The 17802-nt window shown below is 37.1% G+C and overlaps 1 pseudogene; it reads right to left on the minus strand.

The window, feature by feature from the left end:
• Positions 1 to 10286: 10286 nt before the first annotated feature.
• LOC109467138 lies at positions 10287 to 10851 on the minus strand (annotated as a pseudogene).
• Between the last annotated feature and the right edge of the window lie 6951 nt (positions 10852 to 17802).

The following is a 17802-nucleotide window of genomic DNA, read 5'->3' on the forward strand; positions in this document are numbered from 1 at the left end:
CCACAATGATTAAGATGGAGTCAGCCGTCAGAGCCGTGTCGCATCGTACTTGAATGTGACGTTTAATCACAGACATCAGAGCACAACAATGTTGACCTTTGCGACTTATGAATTACAAAGTCTCTCAGTGTTTATGTGAAGTCACCCAAACCGCGATTCGGGTAACTCACATTCCTCACATCTGGTCCACGTGCCACACATTCCCTTGAAACCGTGTCCGATCACAATTCGCCTGAGCTACATTTATTGTTGTTTGATGGAAACACGCAAGGTAGCGTGTTATTAATGTCATTAATATGTTATGAGTGAGTTATATTATTAATGAGTTCAACGACCTGCTTGCTGGTGCCCCCCTCCCAGCGTATCTCGGCCGAATGCTGACGTGGTCCCGCCTGAGGCGGTGAAGCTCGCCCTAGAACGGACACATTATTTGACCATTACTGCTCTTTAAGTTGCTGCCAAGTAAAAGTTGGTATTGCATATAAATAAAAAAATATCACAACGTAATCCATGACCAGGCGAAGTTACATTGAAATCACATTGCGTTCAGACGCAAATCGCGATGCGGGAAAACCGATTCGAAACCACCTCTAGAAGTGGTTTGGGATCGAGGCTCTTTCAATGTGATTTGGAGCGTTCAGATGGAGCTTCTTGAAACCGGCTTCGGGGTAAACACCATGTAAAGCGCCTTCACTGACTTCACATGAACACGGCCTGTAATAGTATGTAAGAAATAGTATATGCTAGCAACTGATAATTTCCATCTATCATTTTTAGTAAATATGTATATCCTAAGCTAGATGACTACAATTGCTGATTGTGTTAAAGTTGCTAGAAGGCAAGTATGTTAAATAAATTGATCAGCAATTTTATATTTTCATCATTGCCTCTGTAACACAATCGCTTAGCAAACTTTCTCTTTGACCCCCTCACCAGAAAAAGTTTCAAAAGGCTATCTAGATAAACACTGTCAGCTGCTTGGATGGTATTATGATCAGAAGTGACCAACAGCATAATGTTGTTGCGTTTTGTTTGCAAAGTTGAGTTTGATATAGTAATGTTGTATTCTCCCGGCAAAATGTTTGCACTTGCGTAGTATACATCAAATGTATTTTTGTTCGTTTAGTTTTTTTTTTTTTTTGCTTTGACAGCCTTTGTAAGTTTTTGACATTTGTATACTAATACTATACTTGTAGGGTTTCCGTATTATAATGTTTGATCCAAATGATGTACAATTTAGTATTGTGGATAGCTTTGGCCTATGGAGTTACATTTCCCCACTTTTCTATACCTTCAAACTGATTTCCATTAGCTATTTTCGTCCCACCAATTATATATTGGAAATGGAATTTGATAGGAGGAATCTTTGGACTATGGACCTGTTTGCTTTAGTCTGTCACTTAGGATCTGGGCCTTTAAAATGACCTAATGTTTCATGGATGTAGCATGGACATACACTGTGTTTCTTTTATGCTACATAGTACGCACACAGGAAAGGCCATAATGACCCACAGAACAAGCCATACTACCATTTTTATGAAACACATATTTCTATCTCTTGGGGAACGTTACTTTCTTCCTACTCAACATATTACAACTGTTAACTGCTTTTAGTTGAGTTGTTGTGTTTTTTCCCCTAAAATCATGTTTCATCATTCAGTGTTGCAAATAAATCTCGTGTGTATGTATAAAATATCTACAAAGAACGATCAACGACTGTTGTTTCATGTACACGTGTATATTTCATTTACTTGCAGCCAGATCTAACACACACAACCATACATCACATACATACACTAAAACAAAGTTCAAATATTACAGAGGCAATTTAACCATTGGTCTTTTCTTCCGATTATTATAGAAATCACAAAAAAGCGCAAAATCTTGAGCATTCTTAACATCGCCAGTCTCAATGAAAGGCAGCAGATATAACAGTTTTGGCATACAATTCATTGTTAGAGTCTTGATTGTTACAGTGATTTCCTTTGCTAACATTTTGTTTTGGAACAAACTGCATTGAAAGATCTTAGTTCAATACGCAATACACCGTGCTTTCCTTTTACATGCTCTTTAACAGTCACATCCAACTTAACTTAACATGCTCTTTAACAGTCACATCCATTTTTCAACCAGTCCATCAATTATTCAAGCCTGTAACAGACCATATGATTATGAATTACACATTGATGTGCTTTTTAGCTACAACTCAAGTTCTTAACATGTCACAGATGGTTGTCCATCAAAGTTTCATATAACAAAAAATCTGCTGACATCATTGATGTACAGTTGAATTGACTTTACATAGGAAGTAGGTCTGTAGGTCATATGGCATATTGTTATACAAATAGAGGTGTTTATGAGACTTTAATATGTATTCCATATACATTGTACATAGTTTGTTAACTCCGAGATAGTGTCCAGAGTATATACCCGAGGCATTAAGATGGTAAGGCGTTCTTTCCTTTATACGTATAGATTTTCAACTGTACTGACTTGGGATCTAACTTTCACTTACCGTTACCTATGGATACATACTTACCAAAAAGAAAGAAATTTAAAATCCTAACATGGGACTCAATGATGAACATCAGCACATTCCATGCACAGATAGTTAGACATGTTTTCAGACAGATGTACAAGACTAATATTCTGCCCTCTAAAATAAAATTGGCATTTGTCAAAGGCCACAAGGTCAGAAATAGTCTGCCCTACATCTATATGTAAATGTCCCAATTCTTTTCTCACGTTATTCAACTGTTTCCTATCATAGATGTTGACATTCAACTTCATTTTCTGTCTTCTGATTGTGATTGTTCTTATCACCTTTCTGAAGAACAGTATAAAAGGTAATCTCCAAGTAGACATTTTACATGTTTTCGGTGTTTGTAAAGTTTGTTTTGTCTGTTCTGAGAGGAATCAAGTAAAAATCTGCAAAGATGTACAAAATACCGAAAATGATATCATCAAACAAAAAGTTCAATTCGTAACGTCCATAATATCAATGTAGTCCATAATATCGCCACCTTGAGAAAAAGTGTGCTAAAGATATTTTTACTGCAACATACCCTAGGTATGTACATTTGAGGTATCCAGGAGTGCATACCAAAAGTATGTTGCAGTAAAAATATATTAAAGCACACTATTTCTCAAGGTGGCGATATTATGGACCCTGGTGATATTGTGGACACAGATATTACTTCTGCTTAGAGATTACATACGAGGAAAATCAGGGTGTTGTTGTTGTGATGTCATCATTGTTGCACAGCCAACTGGTTTTCAACTGCACTAAACATTCTGACTTTAGGTCTAAGTGCCTAAGGTATAGTCGAGTTTTAGTGATAAGCTCTCTTTATTTTTCATTTCAGTCGGTACAATTGGTCATGCTTTTAGAAGGGTGGAAAGTATTGTGTTCCTTGCAGTATCCAACGAGTTGACTGGGCAGTCCCTAACTAATATACTTTAAGTCTTACTTAACATGTTCTAATGGCACAGCGTCTACCTCTATGACAGAAAGACCATTTCTTAATGTTCTCCCCCGGTGTTGGGGTCGTGGTTTTGTGCGTGTAAAAATCTGACCATTTAGATATGCAAATTAGTGCATAGGGGTTCAAGGAAGTTTTAAAAAGTTTTGCTGTATTGAACAAAAAGATGTTATATAATGGGAATCATGATGACGTTGCATTCTGGAGAACAAAATATTGTTTAGTCAATTTTCCAGTGGTTTCCAAATTCTCTTTTTTTTTCACGCGCAAAAATGTCATTTGCACGGGACTGAATCAGCCTGAATGAAATCAAAATGAAATTCGTAGAATAGGAAAAAACCTAGCATCAGCATCCTAAACACTAAAAAAAACTGATACAAACTTTTCATATATTTTAGCAAACTTAAACTTTAATGCTTCACGCAGTTTTTGCACGTAAAGATATGCAAGGCAACTTTTCAAAGAGACCTAAAAATAACGAGTTTTTCAAATATAAGATTTAGATAACAAATGAAAAATCACAGGGTCATAATATATGCTGCTTCTATGAATTTTGTTTTACACATATTATGACATATTTTAGGATTTTTTCACGCACATAAACTCATCAGAAGGACATTGTGTGCCTGTATCTATAAAATAACAATACAACCATGCATATTCTATAATGGCACAGCGTCTACTTCTTGGAAAGAACCACCATTGCTTAAATCAATTTTCTTCCAGTCACGCTGGAAAACTCGATCAATCAGAGTGTTGCCAAATTTTCACCAAGTAAACTTGGTTTGATTCTGTTAGAAGGACATTGTGTGCCTGTTTCTAAGTATTAAAAGCACAAAACCATTAACAGTGACTGAAATCAGGGGTTACGTATACGGGACTAGAATGTAGAAGTGCACTAAGTAGTCCGTCATTTAAGGAAAGGTAAAAATCTAAAGGAAATGTGTGAAAGAGCGCCTAAAGGTTTTAGGTCATATCAGTACATATAACCCCACGACTGCAATCTGATCAGCCTTTGTAAGAGTTCTGCAGTGCAAAGACTGGAGACTTTCCTAAACACACTCTCGGGGATCTCAACATGGACTTTAGAAAGGATCTTAAAAACACAAATTCGATGAGAAAACTGTGACTAAAATGTTGTTGTCTTAGAGAATGGATATGTGAATCTTAATCATCAAAATAGCAGACAATCATTACGTTGTCCCTTGCAACAACAACAATCTTAGCACATAGGAAGCTCAAATTCCAAGTATTGCAATAGGAATATGCATTAAAACTAATATCAAAAGGGACTTTAAAAGATATCAACTTGAATCCCAGATTTTCATAATGATTACGCGGACTAAAAGGCGGACTAAAGGGAAGTTCGCTCAGTAAACGGCAGATGAATGCCTGACTTTATCAATGTAGTAGACAAGCATAAGCTGAAAATGACTGTATACTGTTTGGTGAACTGCAAATGTTTCTTATTGTAGCAGACAGGTGTGAGCTGAAAATGACTGCATGCTACTAGGTTAACTGCACATGATAATTGTGAAGAACATCCAATGATATTGTGCCATAGAACAATAAAGACTTCATTTTAAGTACAACATCTGATAAAGTCCCCAAACCTGGTACTAAATATCAAGAAGGGCTTGGTACAGGACACGGACCTTGAATGGGTTTTTTTTTGCAACTTTTGAGGTGACAGATGTAAGAAGTGCTGACAAAAGCCCGGTTCAACAAATAGGTAGTCTGAGTTACTCATGTTTTCTTACTTTCATTATTTAGTTCAGTATATCAAGAAATATTAACATAAACGTTGGGGAAAAGTAGTAATACCTTCCTTTATTTGTTTTCATCAAATGTTTAAAGGCCGGGAATAGGGGGTTGTGTCTGTGTGAACATTCATCAGTAAAATGGAAGAAGGAAAAATCCAGATCCAAAATTATAAACACTGCAGATGCTGTCCATAAAGTCAAGTTTTTGCTAAGGATATTACCTGAAAATTGATAAAGTGAATAGGATCATGGGGTATACGAGGGTATACGAGTACCAAGTCAATATCCATAGCATTGTATCCTCAGGACGATTCACCATATTGTCAGAAATCGGTCTGGTCACTCCACTCCTGTCATGATAAAACAGTGGTTATAAGTGGAAGTGCAATCTAACACAAATGAGACATTTTTACATATTCTGAAAATCAAACAGTCCATACGCAACAATTCTCGGCATCGGCTCGACAACACAACTGGCTAAACAGAAGAACAAAGTCATATTTGATAAAGATATATTTCAATTGCTACATATTATTTACTTGACAAGGTGGAATAAGTAATTCATCATTTATAATCCCAACAGACATACCTGCAAAGTATTATACACAACAGACACCTAATATTTGCTTCCAAATCCTTGTCTAGCACACAGCTACTTAAGCTATGGCCTATTCCACATGATTATAAAAATAGGGGTGTTTCTGAAATATGCATTTACTTCAGTATGAAAACTGGTGAAAAAAGTGCATCATTAGGAACATAATGGTTCACCACATGCCCAATTTTTTTAATGCTTTTATTCACAACAATGCAAAGACACATACAGTGTAGTACACAGAACAGGTAATGTACAAATGTGGTGATCGATAATTAAAAGGCTTACAAAGCCGAAAAGATTAAGGAAATTTTTGATACATAAGCAGACATAACATAAGCAATATTTCTTAAAAGGGCAGTGTCAACATGTTTGACACAAATGGATAAAATGTCAGAATTAAGTACAATTGCCACCGTACAACAAACTGCTGTGACTCCTTACCCTACTCTGCTACAAGAGCACACTAATGCTACAACATATTTACCGCCCAAAGTACATATTGTGTCTAAATTGTATCTAAAATTGGCAATATGATCAACTTATTGCCTGTCTTGCTATCTTTTGTAATGTCAGAGTCATTTTTCCAATACTGGGTGCGCAAAATGGTGATCAACAGAGCTGCAGCAAAAACATCACTTAAACTTGACTAACAATACAAAGTCTTATTCTAAAAAACACCACATATAAAGATTTTAACTTGTATTATTTACTCTTTCATTGAATTCCGTTACAAAAATACTAAAGAGATCAGCAATATACAGATGTTGGTTATTTCTTAGCCATAACCAGGTTTTCAATATTGTCCATTTGGCAATAGAAATTATTTTGATTCTATTTTGTAGGTTATGAGAGGTTAACAGCTGATCTATTTTTCCAAATAAAATTTCCTGAAATGTAATTATTGTGTTAGGGTGAGGTACATAGGCATTGACTAATTCCCAGAAATTACCAAGTCTTCCACATCTGAAGAACATGTGTTGATAGTTGTCGGTGCTTCCACTGTTACATAAACTACATATTGGGCTATAGGTTTGTTCATTTTCATCTTTTCATCTTTGAAATTGAGTTCAGCTAATTTGGTATCTTTACAGTTTTGTGTACTCAACAACCAGAATATTTTTGGCCATGAGAAGGTTTCATTTGGGAATTCAGATTGCCATTTTCTACAGGAGTTGGGTTCCTTAACCCTAAACAGTACACCTGGGGTCCGCGCGGACCCCAGAACTATATATTCTGTAATATCTTTTTGTTTCTAAAGATTTTTTTCTGAAATTTTAGGTAATTGTCACCCACAAAGTTGTCTCTCAATACAGTGCAGAAAACTCCGTTTCTACCATTTATAAAAAAAATTATATTTGACTTTCTTTTGGGGTCCGCGCGGACCCCAGCCGGCTTTCGATCATAATGGATACACTGGCGTTCTTATACATTACCTTATTTCCGTTTTTATATGTTTTTATGCACTCATCGTATGTCTACCAAGTTTTCAGAGAATTGTGTAGTAATAGAATTAAATTTTAATAACTTTGGTGTAATTATGACGTCATATGACGTCAGAGCTAATAATAGTCCGCCATATTGGATTTTGACCAATGACGTCATCAAATTAGCATATTCTATGCATATTAAATGATTTAACTTATATTTAATTATGTAAGATGTTATTAATGTTTGAAAAGAAGTGTAATTTAATATAAAAAATTTTTATGTTTAAACCAAAATTACTTCTATTTTCAAAAAAACTGCCTGCTAGAAACCCGTTGCCATGGCAACACAAAAAAACATCAACTTACTAGTATTAAACTAATATGAACTTTTTTCCAGAGACATTTTAGGAAAGGTCTCCAAATTTGATACTTCTAGCGCAAGCCGTTTAGCCGCTATCTGAGATCAAAGTTGGGCCTCAAAAGCCCCTTCAGTCTGAAATGGGTTTAAAAATCGGGTTTTTCTTCTTGTCTTCTTTTCTTCACCAAAAAATAGAAAAAGTTCAAAATGTATGATTTTTGTATGTAATGTGGACACAGAGGTTCCCACATCAGTTTGCAAAACAATTGAGCTGGTAGCATGTTGATAATTTCTAAAAATTAGCAAAAAACTGTTCTGGGGTCCGCGCGGACCCCAGGTGTACAGATTAATCAGTCCGGGAAGGTGTACTGTTGAGGGTTAACATGTGCTTGCATTAAAGTATTATAGAAAACTTTACATATATCTCTGGTTTTCACTTGCATTTTTTTACCATGAAATATGTGAGGGGTAAGGGTGTTAAGATCTATTGTTTGACATGGAATTGGGCCTATATGATTTCTTATTATTCTCTTCCAAGAAAGTGGTATAGCATGAAATATTGTAATATATTGAATAATACCATTAGGACTTAGATTAAGCTGGGAGTAGTGATTTAGGGACAGGAACTTGCCAGATGGGAAAAGGTCTTTTATAAATATTTTGTCTTGTTTAATCCAGGATGGGAAAAAAATAGTGTTTCCTTGTGACCTTATATGTTTATAACACCAAAAAATTTCTTGCATTATATCATTTATCTTAGAGGGTGTGTTATTACCACCTCCTCCTGCATGGTGGAAGGATAATATAACTTGTTTGTAGAATTTAGGTAGTTTGCTCATGTTAGGACCATCTTTCTCACAAAATTCATGTGTAACGACAGATTGTCAGGACCAAAGGAGTTTATGTAAGTAAGGGGTAAAACTTTCCATCTGGCATTGTTTTCTACCGCCAGTCTTTTTACCCAGGATGGAATGTTTCTGGTATTCTAAATTTGTGAGGCCTAGTCCTCCAGATTCAACAGGTTGAGTCACAATCTCTCTTTTAATCTTATCCTTTTTCCCTTTCCACAAGAAAGCAAACATTATTTTCTTTACAGTGTTCATAACCCAATGAGGGGTATCAATCATTGACATGTTATATGTAATTTGAGAAAGGGCAAGGAATTTTAATACTGTAACTTTTCCATAGAGAGTTAGATTTCTGCCATTCCAGGTTTGTAGTGTATTTTTTAGTCGTTCCATCTTCTTTTCCCAGTTTAGAAGTTCACATTCATGATTCAATTTGCTGTTAAAGAAGTAGATTCCGAGGTATTTTATAGGAGTATTTGGCCAAGAGATACCAAGAGGTTTGTCTTGTCTATCCATGTAAGTTCCAATCCATAATCCCTCAGATTTAGTCATGGTAAGTTTTAAGCTGGATACCTTACAGAATTCATGTATTCGGTTAAAATCATTTTCCATTGATAAGTCATCCGAGACAAGTAAGGTGGTGTCATCAGCCACTTGTGAAATTTTGATTTCTACCTCATTGTCTGAGTTGGTTTTAACTTTAATTCCCTCTATATCTTGTGAATGTCTAATATTTACAGCCATAACTTCTACAGTAAGTATAAAGAGGAGAGCTGATATAGGACATCCTTGGCGGATACATTTTTGTGGAAAGAAATCCGATAGAAAACCTCTATTGGAAATTGTGCTACTGATGTTATTATACATGCACTTTATGGCGTTAATGAAAAAGGGTCCGAAATTTTTCCAATACTTTCAACATAAATTTTCTATTTAGCAATCAAAGGCCTTAGTGAAGTCGAGAAATATTACAGCCCCGGGTAGGTTTTGATCTTCAGTATATTCTATGATATCGTGAATTAGTCTTACGTTTTGCCCAATATATCTGCCCTTAATAAACGCGGTTTGATCATTATCAATTAATCTATGTAAAACTTTCTTTAATCGGTTAGCAAACACAAATGCGAATATTTTATACTCTGTGTTTAGGAGACTGATAGGTCTCCAGTTATCTAGGTGATAACGCTCATTTTTCTTGTGTATTAGTCTTAATACTGCACGTCTTTGTGACACCGACATTATTCCTTCCTTTAGGGTTTCTTGGATAGAATCAAAAACTAGGTCACCTAAGATAGGCCAAAAAAAAATTGAAAAATTCAGCAGGAATGCCATTTAGGCCAGGGCTCTTATTGTCTTTCATTGAGAAAAGTGCTTCCATACATTCTTTTTTTTGTCAGAGGTATATCTAAGAATTCTCTATCAGTTTGGTTTAAAACATTTTCCAGTTGAATAGCTTGTAGATATTGATCCATTTCTATCTCGCTTACATTGTCTTCTTGGTATAGTTGTTTAAAGTATTTCCTGCATTTATTTAAAATATCAATATCTTTCCTGAACTCTCTCCCCCCTATAAAAAGAAAATCAATGTCCTTATCGATTCCCCTTTTCTTCTCCAGATTTAAGAAGTATTTTGTAGGTTTTTCCCCTTCTTCTCTCCATTTGGCTCTAGCCCTTATATAAGCACCATGTGATTTGTTCTTATAGTGATTTTCTAGGTCAGATTTTGCTTCATTGAAGCTGAGAATATCATTTTTTGTTGGGTTTTTATCGAGTACATCTTGAAGTAAGCAAACTTTTCTCTCCAACATTTCTACTTTTTCGCAGGTCTTATGTCACATTTACTAATTTTTTCTTCAAGGGTTCTGTGTATAAACCAGTAGTCTAGCCTACAGGCCACATTTTTAACAAGGTTACGCCAAGTGAATTGACGAGTGGTGGGATTAACTACTCTATAAGCGTCAATAATTTTTAGATTGGAGCATAGCTTTTTCAGGGATCTAGCAGATCTTTCTGCAGTGTCTATTCTCCCCCCCCCTTTTTGTCAATTACTGGATTAAGCAGACAATTCATGTCACCACCGCAAATTAAGTTTGTGGGGTCACAGCTATTTAACCAGTCAGACAATTTTATAAGGAAATCGTTTCTTTCTTTTACTCTATTGGGGGCATAGATATTGACTAAACACAATTCAGTCTCGTTAATTGTACAGTTTACGAGAAGGGTTCTTCCGTTAGGATCTATGGATCTAGAGTCTAGTAATGTGGATTTGACAGTAGGTTTAATCAATATTGCCAGCCCCTGCTACAACTGGTACCAAAAGATTGAAAGCAAGGACCTTGCCATTCTTTAGTTAAAATGTCTTTTGTTTCTGAGGTAAAATAAGGTAACATAAGGGAAAATGGGGAAATTTTGATACTGTATATATAAGATAGCGACATGTAGTGGGTAATTATAATAGATAAAAGGTATTTTTGGTCTATTCAAATGATGATATGTTTTGTCAAAATATTTATGACTATCGGCAATGGGGGTTGCCAAGCGGTCTGTCAGCGTTTCTGTTCCTGGGTTTATTTTTGTTGTTTTTGCGTACTACAATGTATCTGTTGTAAATTTGCCATGCTTTTTTGTCCATCTACTTGAAAAAACTCAAAGAAAGATTTTTAAAAAAGAGCACGGACACTCGATGTATACTATGATTACTATCATTATGATATGTACAAAATTATTTCAAATTGTTTGCGTACATGTATTGTTACTGTATGTATGTATTATATATTCCTGTTATTAACATATGTCTAAAGTTATCTTATACTAGTACTAGTATATCCACTGTTAAATATTTACTAATGTTTAAATACTGTTTCAATATGAGACTAGAGTTCCACGATCTCACACCCTCGCCAAATGATGTTACCCTTGGGCTTTGACTAATGTCGACGAATTTGAAATGATTTTTATTAATCATGAAAACAAGATCTGAAGATCCATAAATTACATATGTTGATCATGTTATTCACCTAATGAGAGTCTTCTAAAAATGGCTACTCTAGAATTTCTTCATAAATTATCCTCTTTAAGCAAGGATTAAAGTTTGGAAAACTATGTCTGTGCCATGTAGAGGTGAGCTGGCATTGCTGCATTACGGAATCATCTCGATAGATGGAGCAGTTGCATTGCTACTTAAAATTTCCAAACACCAGGTAACAGGGGTTCCCGTACGTTTCCTTCTCGCGCCTTGGAAATAATACAGTAGACTAACATTATGATATATAATCCTATTGTTCCAGGTAGGATAGATGATACAATAATTTACGGTTATCATCCCTATGTATGTATTATGCAAATGTGGAGGTCATTTGCATAATCAATGATGAACCGTTGAAATTAAACCTTGCCAAAGCATAGGACTCTCGCATGAGATTATATAACATATATGTAATATGAGTTGAGAAAACCGTACATAAGACAGGTGCAGTGTTCGAAATACCCGTCTGCAGTCTGCAATTTGCAGATAGATTTTCAAGATTGCAGAAGAAAAAATCTTACAATCTGCAATTTTGCAGAAGGAAAAAATAGGCTCCGGATTCAATAGTTTTCAATTAGCAAAGCAGTGGCGCTGTGAATAGATCGAAAACCTGCGCCGCACGAACCTGCCGGCGTTTTCCAGCAGACTGTAATGGTCCCATATAAGGGAATTTGGGGTCAAAGTTGAACGATTTCGACAAGGCGACGAAAGGCGACGATAACCAAATATGGGCACTCGCCATTTTCAGATGTTAGATTTCGTCTCCCGGGAGGACCCGACAACTGCCTCGGCAATTTTCGGCAGTTTTCGCTGAGCATTTCCCAGCAGGCAACACGGCAAAGGAAACATGGCTCCTCCGAAAAACCACACTCGCCTCGGCGTTAATTTGCCGAAATTTCGATGTTTTTCCTTGGTATTTTGCACGATTCAAGCAAAGAAAACAAGTTGATCACATGAACAAAAGAGAAATACAGCACTGGGAACCTAATGGTCCGTTTTGTTGGGCGGTAATTTCTCATTTCGTGTGCAAATTTACGTGCATCACATTGTGACCATATTGTGTAAAATCAGTGATTTTCGGCTCGATCCGAACCAAGCACGGCCCGTAGACTTGTCCTTTATGATTTCTAGATGACTATCGGTACCAAAATACGGGAAAATATTGTTGCAAAATGAGAGAGACGGAGACTAAGGTAAACTTCTTTTATTTGAAGGCTGGATTTTCATTTTCCTGGCAGGCTTCTTTGTATGTAGTGATCATCAGTTATTCAGTAACAACAAATATGGATTTTTGTTCCGGTCAAAAAAACCGGTCCACCGACCTTTCGGTTTTTTTGGACCGGACCGATAAAATTTTACGGTCCGAACATATTTAAAAGAGTGATATTTTGAAGAATTTCAGTAATGCTACAGATTTACAAAGCTATACCGTTATATATATGATGTAAAAATAGGCATTATTGGTTTTAGAATGTTGTAATATGGGGGCTTGTGTATTTGCAGAAAGTATTTCCAAATTGCAGGACGAAATTTTGACTCTTCTGCAATATTGCAGAGCACTGAAAAAAAGTATTTCGACCACTGCAGGTGTAATCATTACATGTCCATGATCATTGGGACAAATAAAAACAAAAAATAGCAAGGTTGTAAATATTTTCATGTAGGTATGAGATCTCCGAATTCTTGTTTGTGTGTGTGTTTCTGTGCGATACTTTCCTGCAGCGTAACGGATATCTTTTATGCTGCTTTTTTGTACACCCACGAATCTTCCTGTTCTCTTATGACCATATCAAGAGGGTCTGGGAGTTTAATCCAAGAGCCACCGTCCGCCGGAAACAGTTCTATTTTCCACTCACTCATTTATTTATACTTGTTTGTTTTGGCGTTTATCTTTTTTTTATTTTCTAATTTTCATTAATTCTTCATTATGTTTTATTTTTTATTATTTTCTTAAAATTTTTTCTTATTATTTTTATTTTTATATTATTTTATTTTTTATTAGTTTCAGGCGTTAAGCTACGAGCAGAGAACCAGCAGTAACGATGTCATCATTTGTTTTTTTTATTTATCCGCTCATACAAAACAATAAAAGTGCAGTAAAAAAGAAAGGTATTTTTAAAAACATGCACAAGGAGGAGGGACGGAACCAAAATGCTTGTATGCTGCCCTGCTCCATTGACCTTATCAAATATAAGACGAAAGAAAGAAAAAATATACAACAAAATTCAAATACAGATCAGAAGATTGCAACTTTAGTGTAAGCAATTAATTATTAGTCGTAACAGAGAATTACAAGAAAAATATATGATGATCACATACACCTGAAATATTTCATAGTTGAAAATCATAACAAAGATACTACAAAATCTCATACAGATCAGTATATTACAAATTACAAGCATAAGAAATCAATCATTAATGGTAAAATACAATAAAGTTTCATGTTATACTTACGTAATAAATGAGAGCAACTGAGATGTTTCACAAACGAAAAAAAAATGTTACTTCAGCTTGTAAGCGTATGAAAGAGTGGGGAAGTCACATTTTCCGCAAGCATACGAGCTATTAAGGAGCCTGGGGGGAAATGGAGCTCTTTTAATTCCGCTTCCCCCTTGAGGATCGATGACATTTCATGATTGAATAGTGATGATCCGGCGTTCTGATCAGACGCATCCTGTCTGGTTACGTTGACGTCAGAGACACGAGAATCCGCTGTGCAGGTCCGCCCTCCTACATTGTTGCACATCATTAGATTTCATGCAACCGTACGGCAAGCACGTCACCGCAGGCCGACTAAATTACCCCGGGGAAAACGGAACCCAACAATATTGCCTGCTCGGTTTAGCTGCCACAATACAGCCAGGTACTGAAAGCAAAAACTAATGATAAAAAAAATTTAAAAAAAGGAATTACTATTTTCAGAAAAATAACACAACAAAATGATCGTCAGATCAGCCACTCATTTCAATAATTCATTACATTACGTACAAACATTACATTACATTATGTACATATATATATATATGTACACACACATATATATATATATATATATATATATAGAGAGAGAGAGAGAGAGAGAGAGAGAGAGAGAGAGAGAGAGAGAGAGAGATAGATAGGTAGATTGTGTATTGGAGTATATATATAAATATGGTGTATTGAAGTATAGATATATATATATACACCTATTTTATTCACGACAACCGTATTAATGAAAAAAATAATACAACCGTCTAGATATTAAGTCACAGTTAGTAAATTTTATCGAAAACAAGGCGGGCAAAAACAAGATTCTACATTTTCAAATTTGGAGAAAATAAACATCGTTAAGCAAAGATCGCGGAGACAAAACATGATATCACAACCAACAGGTATTCCTGTATTTAACAGTATTATCTGCCCTTGTAGATATGTATACATTTCGATTTATGAGAACAATGAACCGAACCGAAAGACATTTACGACATATTTTCCCATGTTAACCACCGTCAGAGGGCAACAAAATTTCTTCCTTTTTTCGCAATCAGGCGAAAATCAATGCGCGCTCTGATGTCATCCACAAAAATTACTTGCCGTGGCCTTATTAATATAACTAAGACCTCTATCATACGGTAGCAGACGATGTAGATGGTTATCATTCCTCATTTATAAGAGGTATGATCCTCCCACGGTTCGCCGTAGGTGTTATGCATGTTGTGATGACATTTGCCTACACGGCAGAGGGTCAACACAATTAGCGCTTCGTCACATGTGTCCGAGCCGATTGCCACTGATCCTCCCGGCAGAAGCTAACCCCTACGGTTACATCTGCACGTGTTTCTCACACGTGAGCATGGCTGACACCAATGTTAGGCCGTGTTTAAGTGAAATCACCCAAGGCGGTTTACATGTGGTTTACCCCGAAGCCGGTTTCAAGTGGCTCCATGTGAACGCTCGAAAATCACATTGAAAGCGCCTTGATCCCAAACCACTTCTAGAGGTGGTTTCGAATCGGTTTTCCCGCATCGCGATTTGCGTCTGAACGCAATGTGATTTCGATGTAACTTCGTCTGGTCATGGATTATGGGGTGATATTTCTTTATTTATATTCGATACCAACATTTACGTGACAGCAACTTAAAGAGCAGTAATGGTCAAATAATGGGTCCGTTCAAGGGCGAGCTTCACCGCCTCTGGCGGGACCACTGTCGGCATTCGGCCGACATACGCTGGGAGGGGAGCACCAGCAAGCAGGTCGTTGACCTCTGACATTAATAACACGCCACCTTGCGTGTTATCATCAAACAGCAATAAATGTAGCTCAAGCGAATTGCGATCGGAAACGGTTTCACCAGATATGAGGAATGTGAGTTACCCGAATCGCGGTTTGGGTGATTCCACTTAAACACGGCCTAAGTCACTCGCGAACATTCTTTAAAAGAAATGGCATGCACAATTTGTGATTCGCCAGCGGCGTGTATCGCACCGTGGCTAAATTTGTGACCCGTGTGTCACTCGTACTAGGAGAGATCGTCGCCGTAGATAGTAGGCTTCATCGGCATTGACGTAAGCGTCTGTACCGTACTGATTAAAATCGATATGGATACGTCTCTGCTTTTACATCAAATGATCAAGACTATAGTCGTCAAGGTAGTAACAGGAAGAACAAGAATTCGGAGATCTCAAACCTCCATATATGAGTTTTTGTAAATGTTTTTAAACGGTACACTACAGTACAGTACAGAACAAAATAGGCTGTCAGCTCAGTACATGTAGTCTATTCTCGAGGGAGAACATCATCAATCAAACCTGGTAGGCGCGCTGCCTGCCCACACGTGTTTTGCGTTAAAGGAAGTCTGTTTTCCCTCAAAATACAAAAGTTCTGCTGCAGTACCAAGGTCAGCCACCAAGAGGCCCATATTTGACCTTGACCTTCGGCTTCCTAAGACTTACCAGCATACCAAATATCATCACAATCCATTAAGTTGTTCTGAAGTTATGATGACTACAAATGTGCGGAAACACAAACACACAGACAGATAGACACACAGACACACAGACGCGCCAAAAACAATACCTCCATTTTTCATGGAGGTAAATACAACCCTATGGCCACGGTACAGGTACAGCTACGCATTCAGAACCTTCCCCCGAACACCAACAACCGACCATCCAAGGTCGGCTGAAGTTCTGGAACAGTCTGACCAGATTTGGGTGGGCCATGCCTACCTTTCTATACGAATCAGGTTGAATTTGAGTTAAATATGAGTCAAAATTCTCTGCCAACCATGACCACGCCTCGAGCTACTCCCGAACACCAGCCAACCATGGCCAATGGCAGAAAGTAGTCGGAAGACTCAGTATTAGTACAATGGATAGGAATAGGAACAGTGCGTATATGATGATATTTGGGACGAACATACATAGAGTTTTTTAAACCCCGTAGTCTTGTTATGTTTACCGAAGGAAAACATATAATTGTTTTTGCTCATCAGTTTCCTCTTCTTCTCTAAACACAAAAGGTCAATGACCCGAAACCAGACGTCTGTCACCATGGTAACTAGTGTTGGGTTATATCATGTTGCAATTTTATAGTAGGAGGGATTTAGACGCCTGTCGCCATATGTATGAATGTGTTTGAGTAAGAATTAACAGAGCAGACCATATGCAAAGGTAAACATTATGCATTTGCTTTGCAAATGTTACTTTTCTAGTTCACATATGATTTTGAGTGCAGTCAATTTTGAGTGCAGTTCGCTATATATATATCATCTACCATCAATCAATGACTGCACACCGTATGTGATTTGGCGACAGTTGGCATTTGCGTGACAATAAGAGACAGTTTCGCCTGAGCACCTCCGCCCATTGGTTCTCACCTCTGACATTCTGTACATGTCACCACCTTCGGTAGTACTAGTAGCTGTCATAACGTAGCTTTCCTGTGCACGACACTCCATCGAGCGAAGTGTTCTCAAGATTGGACGCGATTTGTACGACGCCACTCGGCAGATAGGTGGCCAGGAATATTTACCAGAGCATAAACTATATGAGGTTGTGTATCGTTGCCGTACAGGGTATTTAGACACGACTTCCTTGTGACTACGCACCGGGGCTGAGCGATATCCGCCATTGGGTACGGCGAAAAAGTACAGGGTACGGCTCGAATTACCGGGTACAGCTTGAAATTATTTTCGGGTACGGCACGAATTTCCGGGTACGGCCAGAATTTTTGAGCGGGTACGGCTTGAATTTCCTGGTACGGCTTGAAAGGAGTTTGATGGGGGTGCTCCACTCTCCCACGCAGTTTACCCAACAACCC

Source organism: Branchiostoma belcheri, unplaced genomic scaffold (genome assembly GCF_001625305.1).
Source record: "Branchiostoma belcheri isolate BF01 breed outbred unplaced genomic scaffold, Haploidv18h27 scaffold176, whole genome shotgun sequence".
NCBI lineage: Eukaryota > Metazoa > Chordata > Leptocardii > Amphioxiformes > Branchiostomatidae > Branchiostoma > Branchiostoma belcheri.